Genomic DNA, 18,629 nt, shown 5'->3' on the forward strand with positions numbered 1-18,629 from the left:
ACGTAATCATTTCTTTCTTGGCCCATGGCCCACCCTTCCACAAAATTTCATCAAAATCCGTTCACAACATTTTGAGTAACTCCGGATCCGTGGATATAGGATCCAGATTCGGATCCGGATCCGCCACAAAATTTAATAGATTCTTTCTTGGTCCATGGCGCACCTTTCCACCAAATTTCATTGAAATTCACAGAGAACTTTTGGAGATATTTTGTGGGATTCTCCGGATCCGGATCCGGCCCAAAGTGTAATCATTTATTCCATGGCCCCTGCTCCCCACCCCCCCTCGTTCACAAAATTTGATGAAAATCTGTTCGTAGCTTTTTGATTAATCCTGCTAACAGACAGACGGATAAACAAATAAACCAAAGCGGGGTAGAACATAACCTCCTTGATGGAGGTAACTAGCAAGGAAGATCCATTTCATATCAACACTTCTTGCATTAATAACATACAGTAATATATCAGTGACTATCTTTGATATTTCCTACTCTACCTTTTTACTCCAACTTGGCCAACGATTGCCGTCTCACCTCCTCCAGCTGTAACAAGAGATCATCACTAGCATATGTTGCTGGCCACAAAGAGTGCTATGGTGACAATGTACAATCATAGGCAATAGTCGTGTCGTAAATTTGGTGAAAACATCTGCTGATAAGGTCAAGTTTTGGTGCGTTCTGCTTTGTGTCATACGGACGGTTGGTGGCACTGACATGAGATGCCATGTGCTCCAGGTGACGAACCTCTGGGTGCCAGCATATTTTTATTAACTGAGCGAGCATATCAATATGTTGTGCTTTTCCATCTGTTGCTTTAAGCGATATATGTGAGCATTTTCTCATATGTCCCCTTTTTTACCCTCATGCCAACAACACTGCAATTCAAGTAGCCATGGAGCTGTCCTGTAATCAGTGCTTTATTCAGTTAACTTCTTCATAGCATAAGTTGATAATTATGAGCTGTGATTGTCATTATCTGTCAGCGTTATCAAACAAAACAAGCCAAACTGTTCTACACATGAGGATAGAGTTAGTGTATAATGATAATCGACTATTTTGTTACGAGTGGCTAATTGAATTGCATAGGCTGGATTTCGAACACATAACCCAAAAAATCGAAGTCTACACACAACTATTCTTGTGCTTCATTCTAGGTTCAGTTCGTCTCTTACTGCATAAGCACTGCTTGAAGGTGCTGTCTTCCATCGTTGTGATTATTTGCTGGTCCTGCAGCGGTGTGGCAACACGAGGACGGCCTGAATGATGACCGTTCTCCGTTGTGCCTTCCTCCCGAAATCACCGAATTAATCTTTCCACGATTCTCCTAACACCATTGTTTGCACTACCTGTTCGGGATTCTCTCACCGTTAATAAAGGTAGATTACCCCCCCCCCCACTCATCTCCCCAGTAGTTGGATGCATGTTGCTTTTCCTCTCCATACCAAGGTATGTGCTAGGTCTGCTTGACGTTTTGTGGTAAGATGTAAGATGTAACGGCCAGGCGAGCATCGCCTGCCTGAATATGGTTCATATTTCGTCCCTCGAAGGCAACAGTCTTCGCAAATCAAAATTAGGGCTTCGGATATTCTTGGGTTCATTTATACCGTCTTCCCATCAGCAGCAAATATGAAGCTTGAGGAAGTCAGACCAGCCAACCACGAATATGCACTGTGGTAGAGTTGTCATAGTGTTTCACGTGTTTCACTTAATCTGCAGACAAAACAGCGACACGACTTTTGTCTTTGATTGTACTGGATAGTCGTAGTATTGTCTTTCTCTTCCACTGAGCTGCGTGAAGTAAGCTGTAAAAGAACGACAATCTGGGCCAAATTAATATTGAAAAAAAGTGGAAGCAAAGGTTCCAAAGGTTTTTTCCTGTGACACATACTCTGCAACGGATTCATCATTATCATCATTATCTTGATGATCATTATCATCATCATCATTATCTTCATCATCATCATCATCATCTTCCTTATCATCATCGTCATCATCATCATCATCATCATCATCATCATCATCCCGCTTTTTCTTTCCATCGAAATGTAAGCACTACACACACACACACACACACACACACACACACACACACACACACACACACACACACACACACACACACACAAAGAGAGACGAAGCTGAAGCCTCGGCCCCTCTGGTGACACTGAGGAGCCTCATCCACTGGGCCACTAAGAGGCCAAAAGGAGAGGGACGCCTTCACGTTGTTGGCATCAACATGACCGCGTGGTGCAGCTGCCTGGTTGTACGACCGTCCCTCAATTCCCTCCCTATCCCCCAAAATGAGGATGGTGGACTGTGGAAGAGGTGTGGGTAACCTTGACCGGCTGTCACCTGGTTCACGTTCACCTGAGCCTGGAGTTGCAACTACTACTACGACTAGTTTTGTTTTTGTTTTTTCCCATCCCTGGCGCAGTCCGATAAATCGGGGTTCGACACCTGACACAGTTCAGGTGGATTAATATTAGCTGATTATACTTTTTAGATTATATCTTAAACAAGCAGTCTCATGCGTGACTTAAGCTTGGAAAAGTGTACGAATACGACCGCACGACCTTGTCAGCTGGTGCCACAAAATGACGCTTTATGGCACGTGAAGGTGTTTTCCATGACAGGCCTTGTTTTGAGGAGCGAGTGAAATGATTAGTTCGTTTTAGAAAAAAAAAAAAATGGATTCTGAAAATATAAAAACAATAGCAACAGGTATATTAGTAATGCTAAATAATAATAATAATAATAATAATAATACAGTAGTAAGATAATGATGATGATTATAATAATAATAATAATAATAATAATAATAACAATAAAAATAATAACAACAACAATTATGTCCAGACATGGTACGGAACAAGGAACACGAGCTGTCTTATGAGTCCACAATGGTGACATATCTTGCAGACACTGTCCACGTGTCTAGTATGTCTGTTGATATTAGGTGAGTGCTGACAGATGAAATGGTGACATTCACTGCTGACACACGAACATTTAAGCTGTGATAACAACTGACGGGATCTTGGACAAAACATTCCCGACAGTGTCTGCCGATGATGGTGTTGATGGACGGTTTTTAGCCACGTGATTCTCGTACTAAATATTGCACAAAACACTTTTTGATAACGGAGTGTGATGGGTTTGTGCCCTCATGTGTGTTATATGTCTTGAAACACATCTTGTCATAAGTTTCACCCAGAGATAATTAATGTTGACTTGTATGCTAGACTTATCAGTTTCCCTTATCTTTATGAAAATATTTCTTATAAGTTGTAAAACGAATAGTACTTAGACTAGTAACTATATAATTATACGCCTGGTAGTGGTATCAAAAAAAAAAAAAAAAAAAAAAAGAAAATCATCTTCAAATGCGTGCATCATGATGGTTCGGTAAAGAAATGTATAATTTCCCGTTGTGTATTTTGAGATGTCCTGGCTTCTGAAAAGGACCTTGTTTTTCACATGGATGCAAAAGTTAAACAGGTTTCCAGGTTTAGATTTCTGCTTTGAATCAACAGAGTACATGCAGGTAAGGAAAAAATGACAAATACAGTAAAATGAAACAATACGCATAAATATACCAAAAATGTTGTGTTTTCCCAGCCATGTCATGGCGGCGCGGTGGGGAAGGTGAGAGGTTGCCACTGTGCGGCTCCGGCTCGAGTCCCGGCGAGAGCATTTCAAGGAGTCTGTGGGTGATGAGGTGACGCCGCTCTCACCGGCTGACCTGACTCACTCACACCTGACTGGTGAGGTGGCCACTGACTGCTGACCCGGACTGATCATCCGGGTGGGACGTGCTGACCCTAACTGCTGCCCTTAACTGGGTGGCGGAGGGTGGGACTTGCTGACCCTAACTGCTGCCCTTAACTGGGTGGCGGAGGGTGGGACTTGCTGACCCTATCTGCTGCCCTTAACTGGGTGGCGGAGGGTGGGACTTGCTGACCCTAACTGCTGCCCTTAACTGGGTGGCGGAGGGTGGGACTTGCTGACCCTAACTGCTGCCCTTAACTGGGTGGCGGAGGGTGGGACTTGCTGGCCCTAGCTGCTGCCCTTAACTGGGGCGTAATTGACTGGACTTGATATAACCGTACTTAACTTAACTGGACTTGACAAAACTGTACCTGACTTAACTGGACTTGACATAACCGTACTTGACTTAACTGGACTTGACAAAACTGTACCTGACTTAACTGGACTTGACATAACCGTACTTGACTTAACTGGACTTGACAAAACTGTACCTGACTTAACCGGAGTTGACTTAACCAGACTTGACTGGACTGGACTTGACTAAACAATAGCCCATATCAATAGCCCAGACACCCTGCACAACAATAGCCCAAACACCCTGCACAACAATAGCCCATTCCAATAGCCCAAACACCCTGCACAACAATAGCCCATACCAATAGCCCAAACACCCTGCACAACAATAGCCCAAACACCCTGCACAACAATAGCCCAAACACCCTGCACAACAATAGCCCAAACACCCTGCACAACAATAGCCTGTAACACTAAATCACCACAGAACGGGGAAGGACTGTTAGGGGAAGGTGCCACCTGGGGTTCGGGACCTGGGTGTGTCCGAATCCCACAGCAGACCGTAACCCGGGAAGTGGGGACTTGTTCACACATTACCACAGCCATAATGAACACACACGGCAGTAAATTTCCGACAAGGGGCGGGCCATGTCAGAGTAAACTAACCTTTATATCGAACATCTTCCCGCCGTGTGGGCGAGTCTTACGAAGTAGTTGATTAGTTGAGCTGGCATCACAGACTGCAATTCCTTTCACCCATAATTGTTTACATGCCAAGATTAAATACATTGTAACATATTACTGGAAAACTGTTTTCCCTACTTAGTTGTTGACTTTTTTCATGGGACAACTGTCATGCGTGGGGAGGTTTTCCACATTCATTTCTTCTCAACAAGGTGGCTCCCTTCACCCTCTGTCTCTTCGCTGCAGTGTTGCATCTTCATCTCTCTTCCATCCGTACGTCAGTGATCACTGCTCTTCTGAACTGTCTGCTTGCATCCCTCCACCGCTACGGTAGGCGCGTTGCACCCGTCTAGCAGCAAATTCTCATCCATTTTCTGTCCAACTCTTTAATCCAAGAGTTAACTGTTTCTTCCCAGTCCTTCATGTATGCAACAGGTCAACTGTGGAACTGTCTTCCTCTGTCTGTATTTCTCACTGCCTATGACCTCCAGTTTTTCCAGCGTGTCCAGGCATCTCGAAATGAACAGATCTTGAAATTGGCTCTGTGTTATCTTGCAGGCCTCTTACCTTTGGTTCCTTCTTCCATACATTAAATATATATATATATATATATATATATATATATATATATATATATATATATATATATATATATATATATATATATATATATATATATATATATGAAAGCAATTCTGAAAAGCTCAGGAACTACGTTTACATTATACGTGATTATACTGGATGTACTAATACTTATCGGATACTGGATGTACTAATTATACGACGGATTCTTAGGTGTATACGGAGATTTTGTCGTGTGTGTGTGTGTGTGCGTGTGTGTGTGTGTGTGTGTGTGTGTGTGTGTGTGTGTGTGTCAGGGTGAATAACACAAAAAGCATATGAGGTAAGTTATGTTCACAAATAATTTAGTTTATTTAGACCTAAGGAAACGACTTGTTTATTTAACTTTGGCTAACGCCACGTGATTTTACTTGTCACTGGGAAGCCTTCCGAGGTAGGAAGTTTTGCTTTATATTTATATTCATTATTTACGTTTGTTGCTGCCCATGGCCCATTTATGTCGTTACTTGTTATGAGCCGAAGTTGAGTTGAAAGTCAGACGGTGTAGGCATCCGATGGATCTATAAGATGCTACTAGATTTTTTTATTTTTTAAGTTGATATTACACAATGCAAGCTGGGACCTAGACTGGTCAACCACCCTTAAAGTATTTCGACAATGTTAGCCTAGCACTGTACCGCTCCTTTTATTAAAAATCGATAATGTGAAACTGGCTGTTAGTTTATGATTATTCTGCATACCTGTCTTCGTCGTTTGGAGGCTCCGACGGTAGGGTCGGTAGGCCGTCTGTTTACCAAGCTTCATGACCTGAGTTCAATCCCATCCGGGGACAAATATTGAAGGTGCATCAGTATCAAGTTCATTCATGCATTTTTACATGAACCATATTATTTTCACCGCCATGTAACATTTGTTGGGGGCAAGTCGCTTCTCCAATGACAAAAAGTAGTGTCCATCTGTTTTACAGATCAGCTGCCTTCGGGATCCACAGAGCGCGGACCGAACGTGCGTAATAGAGCTTTACGCTTGTGTCAGGTGTATGCAAGCCCAGTGTTACAACAGATACATAATTACCCTGTCCAGGATCCCTCGATGACATACAAACTCTTTCATTTACAAACAAAGCCACTCAAACTTTTATAATTTTCACATGAATTTGTCAGTTATCATTCCGAAAATCCACCATTTTTATACATAAATAGAGATGAAGAATTAGCTTCGAGCAGATCACTTTGCAACTGATATATCGAAAGTGATATTCCTTGTATCAAGGGAACATTGTCCTTCATGACCCATAAAACACGGCTTTTACGGGTGTTGAATAGTAGAGTTGCCTATCCATTTATCGCGTGTGTAAGCCGTCCGCTACATTACCTGTACATGCATACACACCATACACATCCATCACAGTCATTGTTTATTTTGGTGTTTCCGCTGGGTTAGTTACATGTGATTACTCCCTACCAACATTTTCACGTCTTTGATAGGTCCCCCTTGTTCCAGTCATTAATTACATAAGTATTATTCAGTGCTAATTTTGTACCACTGAACAGGTTATGCTGTGTTTTTTACTACCGGTATAGTTTTTTTTTAGATCTTTTATTTCCCTCTCGTCCACTCATTATCATACTAACGTATCCTGACGTCTCTGTTCTTAAAATGAATGCCAACTATTGCCCACAGTTGTTCAGATGTTTATGCAATAAGCTTCCCTGTATTGTCTACTGAGTGGCTCCTGCGATTATCAAAGTTGCATAATTGACCTGAAACTCTCCTTCCCTAACCTCAAGCCTAAGTGCTTCTCAGAAACACTCCCTGCTCTGTCCCTCCAACAGGTCCTCCTCGTCCTTACTCCCTTTAACCACTCTCATCTCAGCACTGTTGCATCTTTTTACTGTCACTGTTGCAGTGGCCACTTTTCATCTGAACAGTATATTTCCCCCTCTATTGCATTACAACAGGTGCATAGCACGCGTCTGGTAGCATACTCTCACATTTCTTCTGTCCATTTCTCTAATACCTGAGTTAACGGATACTGTCAGTCATTAATGTATGTAGTAGGTCAACTCTGGAACTGTCTTCCTTAGTCTGTAGTTCCCTTTACCGTGACCCCAATCTTTTAAAGCACTCTGTATCCAGATGTCATGAATGTATGTTGAATTTGGCTTTATTTAGTTCTGTTTGTCTTGGAAAGAGCAACTCTTTTCCCTGCTTCTGGCCTTTGGTTGTCTTCTTGCACTCAGTGTTCACCCGGCCACGTACAGCATTGGCGGACACCAGGGGTGCTGTGGTTGGACCAGTGTCGCTTACTAAAAGTCGGCTTGCGCGGGCCGATTACACTTGGTTCACAGACTACACACACATCCAAAGCCACTACAACACAACAATTACACTTACAAGCACTTCTCACCCTACATACAATCTCTGCTAGACAGCCTAAGGCACTTGGTAGAGATACATTGGCTGTATCGTCCCCACTTCGGTTTGGATAGGCCGGTCCTGCAGTGGACAAAAAAATAACAACAACAATCCAGTAATTTCATGATTAGTCAGCAAGTTGATTCATAATCGAGCTTGCTATCCTTGTCTGAGCATTATCTATGCCTACTTAGTGAGAGGCAATAATGAACAGTTACTCATCCCTGAGTGGCATAATGAGGGAAAAAGAACCAAGCCACCATTAAGATGTAACTCTTTAGAGGCCTTATGAGACTGAAGCGCCTTAATAAACTCTTATATGTTGGTTTGGTTACATTATTCCCATCCGACATAGTAAACAGTTTCCTGGCATATATGAAGCCAGTTTGCTTGTTACACAGTGTAGTCACGTGAGGCTAGTATTAGTTTTTTTTTTTTTTTTTTTTTTTTTGGGGGGGGGGCTGGAAATGACAGACTTATTAACTCACGTTTCGATTCTCAGCTTTAGTGTACGAGCATAAAGGTCTACACAGTAGACTTTCAAACTTTAACAGCCAAGTTCCAGTGATCACGCAGCAGTTCAATCCAGTCCCTGCACTTCTTGCTTGTTTTAGTCTGTTGACAGATAGTCAGTCATCCCCATCCCCAGCTAATCCTCTTCATTTTATTATTATTTTTTTCCATGGAAGTCTGTCACCTCGGATGCTCAGTTATACTGTAATGGCATTTATATCAATCATGGTAATGAGTATGTGTGGGTAACTGCTGAAACACCACCGAAATTTAGTTTTCACCATCCTTCCTTCAGCATGGCCAGCTCTGTCCTCTTACTCCCTCTGATTCTGATCTCTATGTATCACTCACACCAAGAACAGTAGGAGCAGCGTGGGCAGGGCGGCCATGGTCCACGCATTTTTTTGTTATGTGGGCCAATGATATTGGATAATATGCATAAGTTAAGGATAGAAAGACTGCTTAAGCAATTACATGTCGCTCAAACGCCATGTAACAAAATTCATATTTAATATCCAATTATACTCCTAAGAACCATTCAAAAGAATCAGAGGACACTACGCTTTTTGGTTTATCAACCCTTCCTTTACCTGAAATGAGCGCCATTCCTCTGTTACCGGGTCATCTGGTGGCAGGATCGGTAGTGAGACACAAGTTTGCTTGGATCCCCTGGATACCTTGTTAGCTTTGCCGTGACACTGCCACTGTACTGGTTAGCGGTCACTTACGTGCTGCTGTAGGCAACCTGTGTCAACCGAGGTCGATGTTGTTGAGTAACCTCAGTCAGACTGACCAAGCAGACCCATCAACTGCAGGCAGGCAATAGCCTTTGCATGGCCATCCCATGCACTGAACCAATGTTTTCTTGCGGTGGACAACGCCTCGCCACAGTGAACAGCGGGGAAGAGTGTTTAGGTTAAGTTCCTGGATGGACGCCACATTTGCGTCAGTCCACCCAGTTAACAGTGGCATCATAGTAGGCTACGAATCACACCGTTATTCACCTGTATGGTTACCACGCAACATTGTAAATGGTTACCCATCAGGCTTGACGCTCAGTGTAGAGGCACCTGAAGTGGAAAGAAGAAGAATAAAAATGAGGAGATGAGAGAAACAGGAAGAAAGGAGGGTAGACAGAGAAATGAGTAAAGTGAAGGACGAAGTAGGAACAAGACATCCAGTCAGTATACAGTGGTCGCCACCACCTACCTGGTAGTAGACATTACACACTTCTAATTCATCACTACCAGAATACAGGCATGCAACACGTACGAAGCCCTGCATAAGAGAGAGAGAGAGAGAGAGAGAGAGAGAGAGAGAGAGAGAGAGAGAGGAGGGGGGGAATGTAGAGTTTTCTTGATGTAGAATATAGATCATTTTTCTTTTCATTTGTATCCGAGTGACTGATAAAGACGACATACAGTATGACCAACTCCTCCAGATCAACAAACTGTAGCAGATGCACATTATAGTCGCTGATGCGATGCTGAAAATGATGCCTCAGTTGTCACCTTATCTGATATACTGTATTATAATCCTGAGAGAGAGAGAGAGGGGGGGGGGGCGTAGTGCAGCCGAATCTCGAAACATGATTTTCATGGAACTTGGCAGGGTGGTTGGAAATGGGTCCCAGTTGGGCCAGTTTCAATTTCATGTCGACTGGTATAATCTGAAGTGATGTTTTGGCCTCTAATTATTGTCCTCATTGGTGTTACTATACGCATACGTGGAAGAGGCGGCGGAACATTATCGTAAGTTTCATACGTCCTTGCGGAGAGAGAGAGAGAAAGTTATACATCTACACAACAATGTCCATTACTTCACTGGAGCTACGAACAGACAGTTTTATTCAGCAGAAAATGGTGGTGGTGGTGGTAGCTCTGATGATGATGATGGTATCTGTGGTGGTGGTCTTGATAGTAGCTATGATGATGATGATGGTGGTGGTGGTAGTAGCTGCAGTGGTGGTAACTGGTGGTGGTGGTGGTAGCTATGATTGTGGTGATGGTAGCTGTACAGAACCCGTTCTCGCTTGGGCAAGTGCTTTCGCGAGGCTCGTTTTCTCCACTATAAAAACTCTCTCTCTCTCTCTCTCTCTCTCTCTCTCTCTCTCTCTCTCTCTCTCTCTCTCTCTCGTGTGTGTGTGTGTGTGTGTGTGTGTGTGTGTGTGTGTGTGCATACACTTGTGATTGGTGGCTCTGGTGGAGCTTGGTGGCCTGATGGGTAGATTGGTAAGCAGATGTGTGGATGGCCAGGGCCTGACGTGAGTGCTGATACTTAGCGCTAAGTGAGCTGTGGTAGATAATGCTGTTATTACTTGCAATTACCTGATGTGAATTTGTAAAGAAATGTTTGATGGGAAGTTTATATGGGAACTCTTTTGTAAGGTATAAAAAGTGACGAAGTATACCGTGTAAAACACCGCCTCAACTCAGTAACTTGTCCAGCCCTGCACTGGCTGGGGCAGCGACAGGGACAGGGGAAAGGTGACATTAAAGAACGTGCAGGAGATAATTCTCGTGGTGAGGCTTTGGGGATATTTCCCGAATTTTTTGTTTTCTGGATCATATTGAACTTTTGTTGACTTTACCAATGAAACAAAACACAGAACAAGAAACAGGTTACAGCTAAACACCATAACAGCTTAGCCTACATGTTTTTTTTTTTCCTGGACATAGTAACAAGAAAAATTGGCTGATGACAATAAACAAAGGAAACTGCCGTGGGTATCGTCCGTTTCTTACTGTTAGTTTCAACAAGACGTCCAAGGTGAGAGTAATAATTGTACTGAATTCAAGGGCTGTTCAGTAACTATCGCTTATGTAGATGTAATATGACTCGGTTAGGCTTCGTGTACTGTGCTAGACCTAGGTAGCTTGAATGGACTAAAATTACCCAGAATGAACCTGGTTAAAAGAAAACGAAATGTTCTGTCACACCTGTGCTAACCTGCCCAGCACGTATGAGCAGGCCTGAATGGACCTGACGTGGCCTGAACTTCGCACTGTACTAACTTAATCCTGATTAGGCCACTTTAACCTTTCGACCTTTCTAGCATTTATTATACCAGTGCGACGCAGATACGTGGTCAGCTAACTTTATTTTATTAACTGATTAGCGCTGAGATAATCTTCCTGCTCCTCAGAATCACCTCGCGCTTCTGTTTCCCGGTCTGGTGGTGTCCAGTTTGGTGCTACACTCAAAAGCACAGTCTTCAGACTTGGCTTAAATCTGTAGTGGCCATCTACCTCAGCGACACTTGTGTAATCGACAGGCATAAATAAACTGTAACAATTAGGTAACAGGACGAGCTACGCTGCCTACTACTGACACTCACAGTTGACCAAATTATACCAAACTTTCACTGCGCATTATTTCCATCGTTCAGTCAGTCAATAGGCAGCAATAATTTACATGACTCCAATGATATGCAATAGACACTTTCATTTCAACAGGTATATATATATATATATATATATATATATATATATATATATATATATATATATATATATATATATATATATATATAATAGGAATAAGAATAAGAATAATGATAATAATAATAATAATAATAATAATAATAATAATAATAATTGTAATAATTACCATAATACCAGTAATAATAATACTAATAATAATAATAATTACAATAATAATAATAATAATAATAATAATAATAATAAAGAATAAAGTGACTCGAGCTCCTAGATCAAGGGACAATTGTGTCAGTTCGGGAAGGAAATTCGTGGAGAAATAGTGGAATGGCGTCAAGTTGAACAAAGATTTAGAACGAAGAAGAAACTGAGAAAATACAGCAGTTTTCCTTATTTTTCTGGGGAGATCTAATAAATAATTATGTCAGGGGCTCTTCTTACCCACCTCGGCGCCTACAGCAGTCACTGAATAAAATGATAGATATATAAGCATTAAACAGTGTGAACAGATATATAATCAGTTGCTTATATGAAATATGTATACATTCACTAACGTCAGACATAGTAATAAATGTGCCTCCTCGACATGAACATACGCACACCTACTTCACCATCGCTGGGAACTGTTCATTTGTTAACACACACACACACACACACACACACACACACACACACACACACACACACACACACACACACACACACACACACACACACCACATAAAATTAAATACCATAGTGGTGACGACCATCATCCACTCACTTGATGTAGTGCTTCCTTCTTCTTCCTTCACCTTTATCATTCTTTTTCTGTGCCAGCCTTCCTTTCATCCTGTTCTCCCATTTTTCCTGTCACTTTGGTTACTCTTCTTTCTTTTTATGTGGCGTTACATTCAGTGTCAAACTTAATGGTTTCTACAGCGCTGGGTGGTAACCATGTAACCAAACTATACGTGTTTCCTACGTGTCAGCAAGTAGGTTGATGTAGGGTTAGTGTCCCTCCCTGTACAACAACAAACTCAAATACAAACGACCACCCCTTATGGGATTATGGCGTCTGGCTATGGATAGGTGGATAGATGCACATTATCATCACTATCATAATCATCATCCATGCCCATTTCCTCACCCTTGAATGAAGGAAATCGTGGGGAAAAAATTGTGTAGGCAATTGTCTGTGACGCCAGCGACGAGTTTTGGCCCGCCCCAGGTGAGAAATTAACTGTCGTGTGTGTACCTGGCCATTAACGGAATAACCCCTTCAGTGCCAAAGGGTTTACTATCTATCTATCTATCTATTGCCAGACGCCTCAATCCCGTTTGGGGTGGCCACAAACAAATCGCCTCCAAGTCGCCCTGTCCCCCGCCATTTCACTGCCCTGCTCCCAACTCACACCCCCCTCTCTCATATACCTCTCCACCCCATCCCTCCATCTCATCCCTCGGCCTCCCCCTCCCTCTTCCCCCTCCACCTCACTCACATACACTCTCTTCGTCAGTCTTTCACCCTCCATCCTCTCCACATGGCCAAACCACCTCAGTGTGTTCCTCATAACGCTTCCTATCACATCCACATCAACACCACAACGCTCCTTTATATCCTCATTCGTCAGCCTGTCTCTCCATGTGACTCCACAGGCTCCTCTTAAATAACTCATTTCCACTGCTCTCACTCTTGACTTGTGTCCTTCCAACAACGTCCAAGCTTCACTTCCATACGTTAGAGTTGGTATCACAATACTGTCATGTAGTAACTTTTTCACTTCCATGCTCACTTCCCTGTTTCTTATCACTGCTTTCAAGGAACCAGCAACCTTTCTTCCCTGCTGTACCCTTTCAAGCACTTCACCCTCCAAACCTCCATCCTTACTCATCACACTACCCAAGTACTTAAACGTACTCACATTTTCCAATTCCTCACCATCCAACCGCGCTGTACATTCACTGACTTCACCTCTCTCAAAGACCATCACTTTACTCTTCCCTACATTCACCTTTAGATTCCGTTTCTTACACACTCTCCCAAACTCATCCACCAAGCCTTGCAGCTCCCCTTCATCTTCACTCAACAACACAGTATCATCTGCAAACAACAGTACAGGGAGTTTCCAAACACTATCCTCTCTCACCAGGGACACTCCAACATCCACTACCCTACCTTGTACCTCTTTTATTACCCCATCCATGTACAGATTGAACAACCATGGAGACATGACATATCCCTGTTTCAACCCAACTTTCAAAGAAAAATTCACTTAGTTCACCATCCACACGCACTACAGCCGTCGCACCATCGTACATACTCTTTACAGCATTCAGCAACTTCCCATCTACTCCATATATTCTTAACACTTTCCACAATCCTTGTCTATCCACCCTGTCATATGCTTTCTCCAAATCCATGAAAGCCTCATACAACTTCTTTCCCTTCTCTAGAAACTTTTCCACTAAAGATCTAAGAATGAATATCTGATCTACACAACCTCTTCCCTTCCTAAAGCCTCCCTGTTCTTCTCCAACTAATTTCTCTGTTCTTTCTCTAACTTTGTCAATAAGTATCCTACCATACACTTTTCCTATTATACTAAGAAGACAAATGCCCCTATGATTACCACACACTTCTTTTTCCCCTTTTCCTTTGTACAAGGGAATAATTATACTTGACTTCCAATCCTCCGGGACTCTACCTTCCTCCCAGGCCAATCTGCACATCTTCCACATCCATTCTACTACTATCTCTCCCCCATGCTTCAGCATTTCACCACACACTCCATCAATTCCTGGGGCTTTCCCCGATTTAACTTTCTTCATTGCTTCCACAACTTCTATCCTACTGATTTCTTCCAGTCTTCTCACTTCCCTCCTTCTCCCAGCCATTCCCCAGCCACTTATACTCGCATTACTTCCATCCTCTACGTTCAACAATTCTTTAAAGTGTTCTCTCCATCTGCTCACTTTTTCTCCCTTCTCCACTAGTAATCTACCATTTTTATCTTTCACTCCCCTGCTAACTTCACTTCCACCCTGTCTTACTCTTTTCACCTCTTTCCAGAACATTTTCTTTCAGTCCCTCCACTTTACACTCAAATTCCTTCTAAATGCCTCATCCACTCTCTTCTTACTTTCTCTTACTAATCTTTTCACCTCTCTCTTTCTTTCTACATATAACTCTCTCTTCCACCTCTCAACTTCTTCCACGCCCCTATTTCTCATCCATTCATTGTATGCTTTCTTCTTTTGTGCCACAGCCTGTTTCACCTCTTCAGTCCACCACGCTGTTCCTTGCACCCCCCTCCGTCTTCTCTTCCTTCCACACACCACCTGAGTTGAAATAAAAGTGGCAGGTAATAGCAACACAAAATAATTATATGACGTCCTACACATGAGGGAGTCAGTACCTACAGCCCTTGTCACACACAAACGACTCAAGGGCCGACCGAGGCGCGACTCAAGGTCCTAACGCATTTTTTCATCGATCGTCCCTTGATTCGCCGACAAAGCCTGGACTCTTTAGGGTGCTCGTGAGCCGCTGGGACAACTCGTCCAGCCTCACGACTTGCCAAAAGTCGTGTCACAGTTGCGTCGCAGTCGGGAGTGTAGTACGTCGGTCGTGATGCAGTCTTAGCTCAGTTGGATGCGTCGTGATGCAGTCGTTGCGTGGCGTAATGTTGTGACCGACAAAAAAACCTTTAGGACTGTGTGTCTCTCATCAACTGACTACACACAGGAGAGGTCCATGGTGATGCTCTGGGTGTCATTGGTGGTTCAGGTGTGATGCCCCGCCCCACACTGGGTGTCATTGGTGGTTCAGGTGTGTTGCCCTGCCCCACACTGGGTGTCATTGGTGGTTCAGGTGTGTTGCCCGCCCCACGCTGGATGTCATTGGTGGTCTAGGTGTGTTGCCCCGTTCCACACTGGGTGTCATTGGTGTTTCAGGTGTGATGCCCTGCCCTATGCTGGGTGTCATTGGTGGTCTAGGTGTGATGCCGCGCCCCATGGGTCAGTCGTGGGAGGGACGTGGGGGTGATGTAGGGGGATCGGGGTGCATTCCCCAAATGTGTCATGCAGTCGTCTTGTGTTCGTGGGTGGTTGTGTCACGGTCGTGGCTGACAAAAATTTGTTAAATTTCAAATTTGAAGACTAGTAGCTCTGTGGCCTCGTGGTCGCCTCGTGATCTTGTCATGTTCTTGAGGACGTCACGACCAGTCGTGCGGCAGTCCTGATGCAGTCGTTAGGCAGTCATGAGCAGAGCAGATTCGGGACCAGTCGGGAGGCGTGGGAGCCAACTAGGACACGCCGCAGTTGGCCCGTGAGTTGCGTATGTGTGATGGGCTTACTGCCGTCAAATTCCCCAACTCTTACACAGATTCTAAGCTTGTTTCACCTTCATCTTGTCATGCCACAGCACGTCCTCTTTCTCCTGCTCCTTAGCACTGTTTAGGTAGGGTTATGATAATTTAGGCAACTTGTGGTGTTGTGGTTAGAGTGTTCCAGTCGGAGTGACGGCCTTGCATAGGTTCAATCCCCAAGAGGTGACTGGAGATGACTGTCTTTTTACCCTTTCCCGCTCTGGGGCGGCTCGGGGACGAGTATTGTTTTCACTCAGTTTGTCTGTCTGTTCGTCTGTTAACAACTTTACGCGATAACTACTGGTACGATTTTGACTAGAATTACCAGGATGATGGGCTATGACCTTCTGATCACCTGATTAGATTTTGAGCCAAATTGGGCCAAGACCTAGGCTCTAGGCCCAAGAAATGTAAAAAAAAAAAAAAAAAATCGTCATAACTTTCAAATTCGTCGTATCGACATGAAACCAAAACCTAAAGTTGCATCTTTTAATTCTGCATCCTCTAACATGCCTCATTACATCAGGGGGGTCAGTGTCAGGTGGGTTTGGCCTAAAATTTCAATTGGACGTAAAATTGTCAGTTTTCTCCCAATTTACTCCAAATTTGCTGTGTGACATCTTTGATGGGATTTGTGTTTATACGTCAGCACCAAAATGATTGCCGGGGGCGGGTTTGCTATTCCCGGCACCGCTTCTTGTCTTACTCCTGTAATGCCATAAAGGGAAGTAGGCTGGTCATCTATCCTTAAAAGTACTGTACTACCACAGCCTGGCCTCGCCACCCTACGCCGCCATAATGCTAAAGTGCACTTGGCTCTTATGGTTTATTTCATTAATATTTTTTTAATCAATATTTCATACGCCTTTTTTTTTTTTGTTAATTTACTTTTATACCAACCTTCGTTATCATTAAAGTGTCTTCCATTACCGAGTTGTCTCTTTTCTTTCTCTCTTGATTATCGCACATCTTGCCTTTATCATAATTGCTGCAATTTTTTTTTTCTCAGTTTTCTGTTAACATTTTTATGTGTCCTCGTTCTCTCCTTATTTTTTCTCTCTCTTCATTCCTCCGTTCACCCTCCCTTTCACTACCTTCCTTCTTGACTTCTTCCCTCAGTTCCACCCTCCCTCCCTTCTCTCTTTCCTTCCTTCTTCCCTCTTTTTAATTCCTCTCTTTATCATCCCTTGTTCCTCTCTCCCTTTCAGTTTCTTTTCCCCACCATCCCTTTCTCCCTTTCTTCCTTCTTTTCTCCCTCTTGACCTGTCTCTCTTCCTTTCTCCCATTTTCTTTTTTCTTACTTTCTTATTGGCTCCCCCATTTTCCCTCTCATCCCTGCTCTCTCTCTCTCTCTCTCTCCCTCTCTCTCTCTCTCTCTCTCTCTCTCTCTCTCTCTCTCTCTCTCTCTCTCTCTCTCTCATCCCATTCTTCCCATTCCCCTTATATCTTTTTCCTTATCTCTCCCTCCATCATCACCTCCTTCGCCTTTTCCTCACAATTACAAAACTTCATCCCTCAAACTTTCTTATCCTACGATCTTGTTCCTTCCTTCTGTCTGCCTGCCTGTCTGTCTGTCTGTCTGTCTGTCTGTCTGTCTCTCTCTCTCTCTCTCTCTCTCTCTCTCTCTCTCTCTCTCTCTCTCCACTATGCACACTGAAATGCAATCTATGTCAGAGGCAAGTTATCGGCACCATTCTCGTGGCTCAAATGCTGTCCTTCATTCCACACGGCTATTCACACCACTGTCCCCTTGCCTTCACTACAGCAGCTGGTCAAGTGGTTAGACAAATGATAGGCTATCCCAAAGGACGCGAGTTCGATCTCAAGCTGGAGTAGGGAACCGTGATTATTTGAATGTTGTCAAAACAGACTTGATTGACCTTTGACAAGACCCACCAACATGTCATAAAAACACCGCCGTTAATACCATCACCCCAGCCCTGAAGGTGACCACTCCTGCATGTATTCAGTATGGACGGTGGGTACTAGCACCAAAGAGGCCACATGTGAAGCTGTGTGCCACGTAATACCACTGTGGGGCCTCAGGCAACGGATGATGGAGTCTATGCTGATAGTCAGGCACTTTAAACAATGGGTAGTTATAGGGGAGTTTGAGGAAGAGAAACTGACTAGAAGAGTGTAGGTAAGTGGGGAGGAGGAGACCAAGGATGAGATGGAGAGATAAAGTGGAGAGATGTATGAGAGATAAGGATGTGAGTTGGAGGGAGGGAGGCTAGAGACCATAGGATAGGACGACATGGAGCTGATTTATTTGTGGTCACCCCTTACGGGATGAACGCGTCTGGTGATAGACAGGCAGACAGATAGATAGACTCAAAAAGGCTGGGAGAGAAACAAGGCACACATGACGAAATGGAAGATAATTATGGCAGACAGTAGTTAGGATGATCATAGGACAGATACAAGGAAGAGATGGTGAACAAGGAAAGACGAAGAGATTGGTAGTATATATTGGTGAGAGAGAGAGAGAGAGAGAGAGAGAGAGAGAGAGAGAGAGAGAGAGAGGGAGAGAGAGACAGACAGAGAGAAAGAGGGGATCAGGTTAAGAGGGAGGAAATGAAAGAGAG

The sequence above is a fragment of the Coenobita brevimanus genome, chromosome 68, assembly GCF_032717465.1.
Source record: "Coenobita brevimanus isolate Jiangsu-jjx chromosome 68, ASM3271746v2, whole genome shotgun sequence".
Classification (NCBI taxonomy): Eukaryota; Metazoa; Arthropoda; class Malacostraca; order Decapoda; family Coenobitidae; genus Coenobita; species Coenobita brevimanus.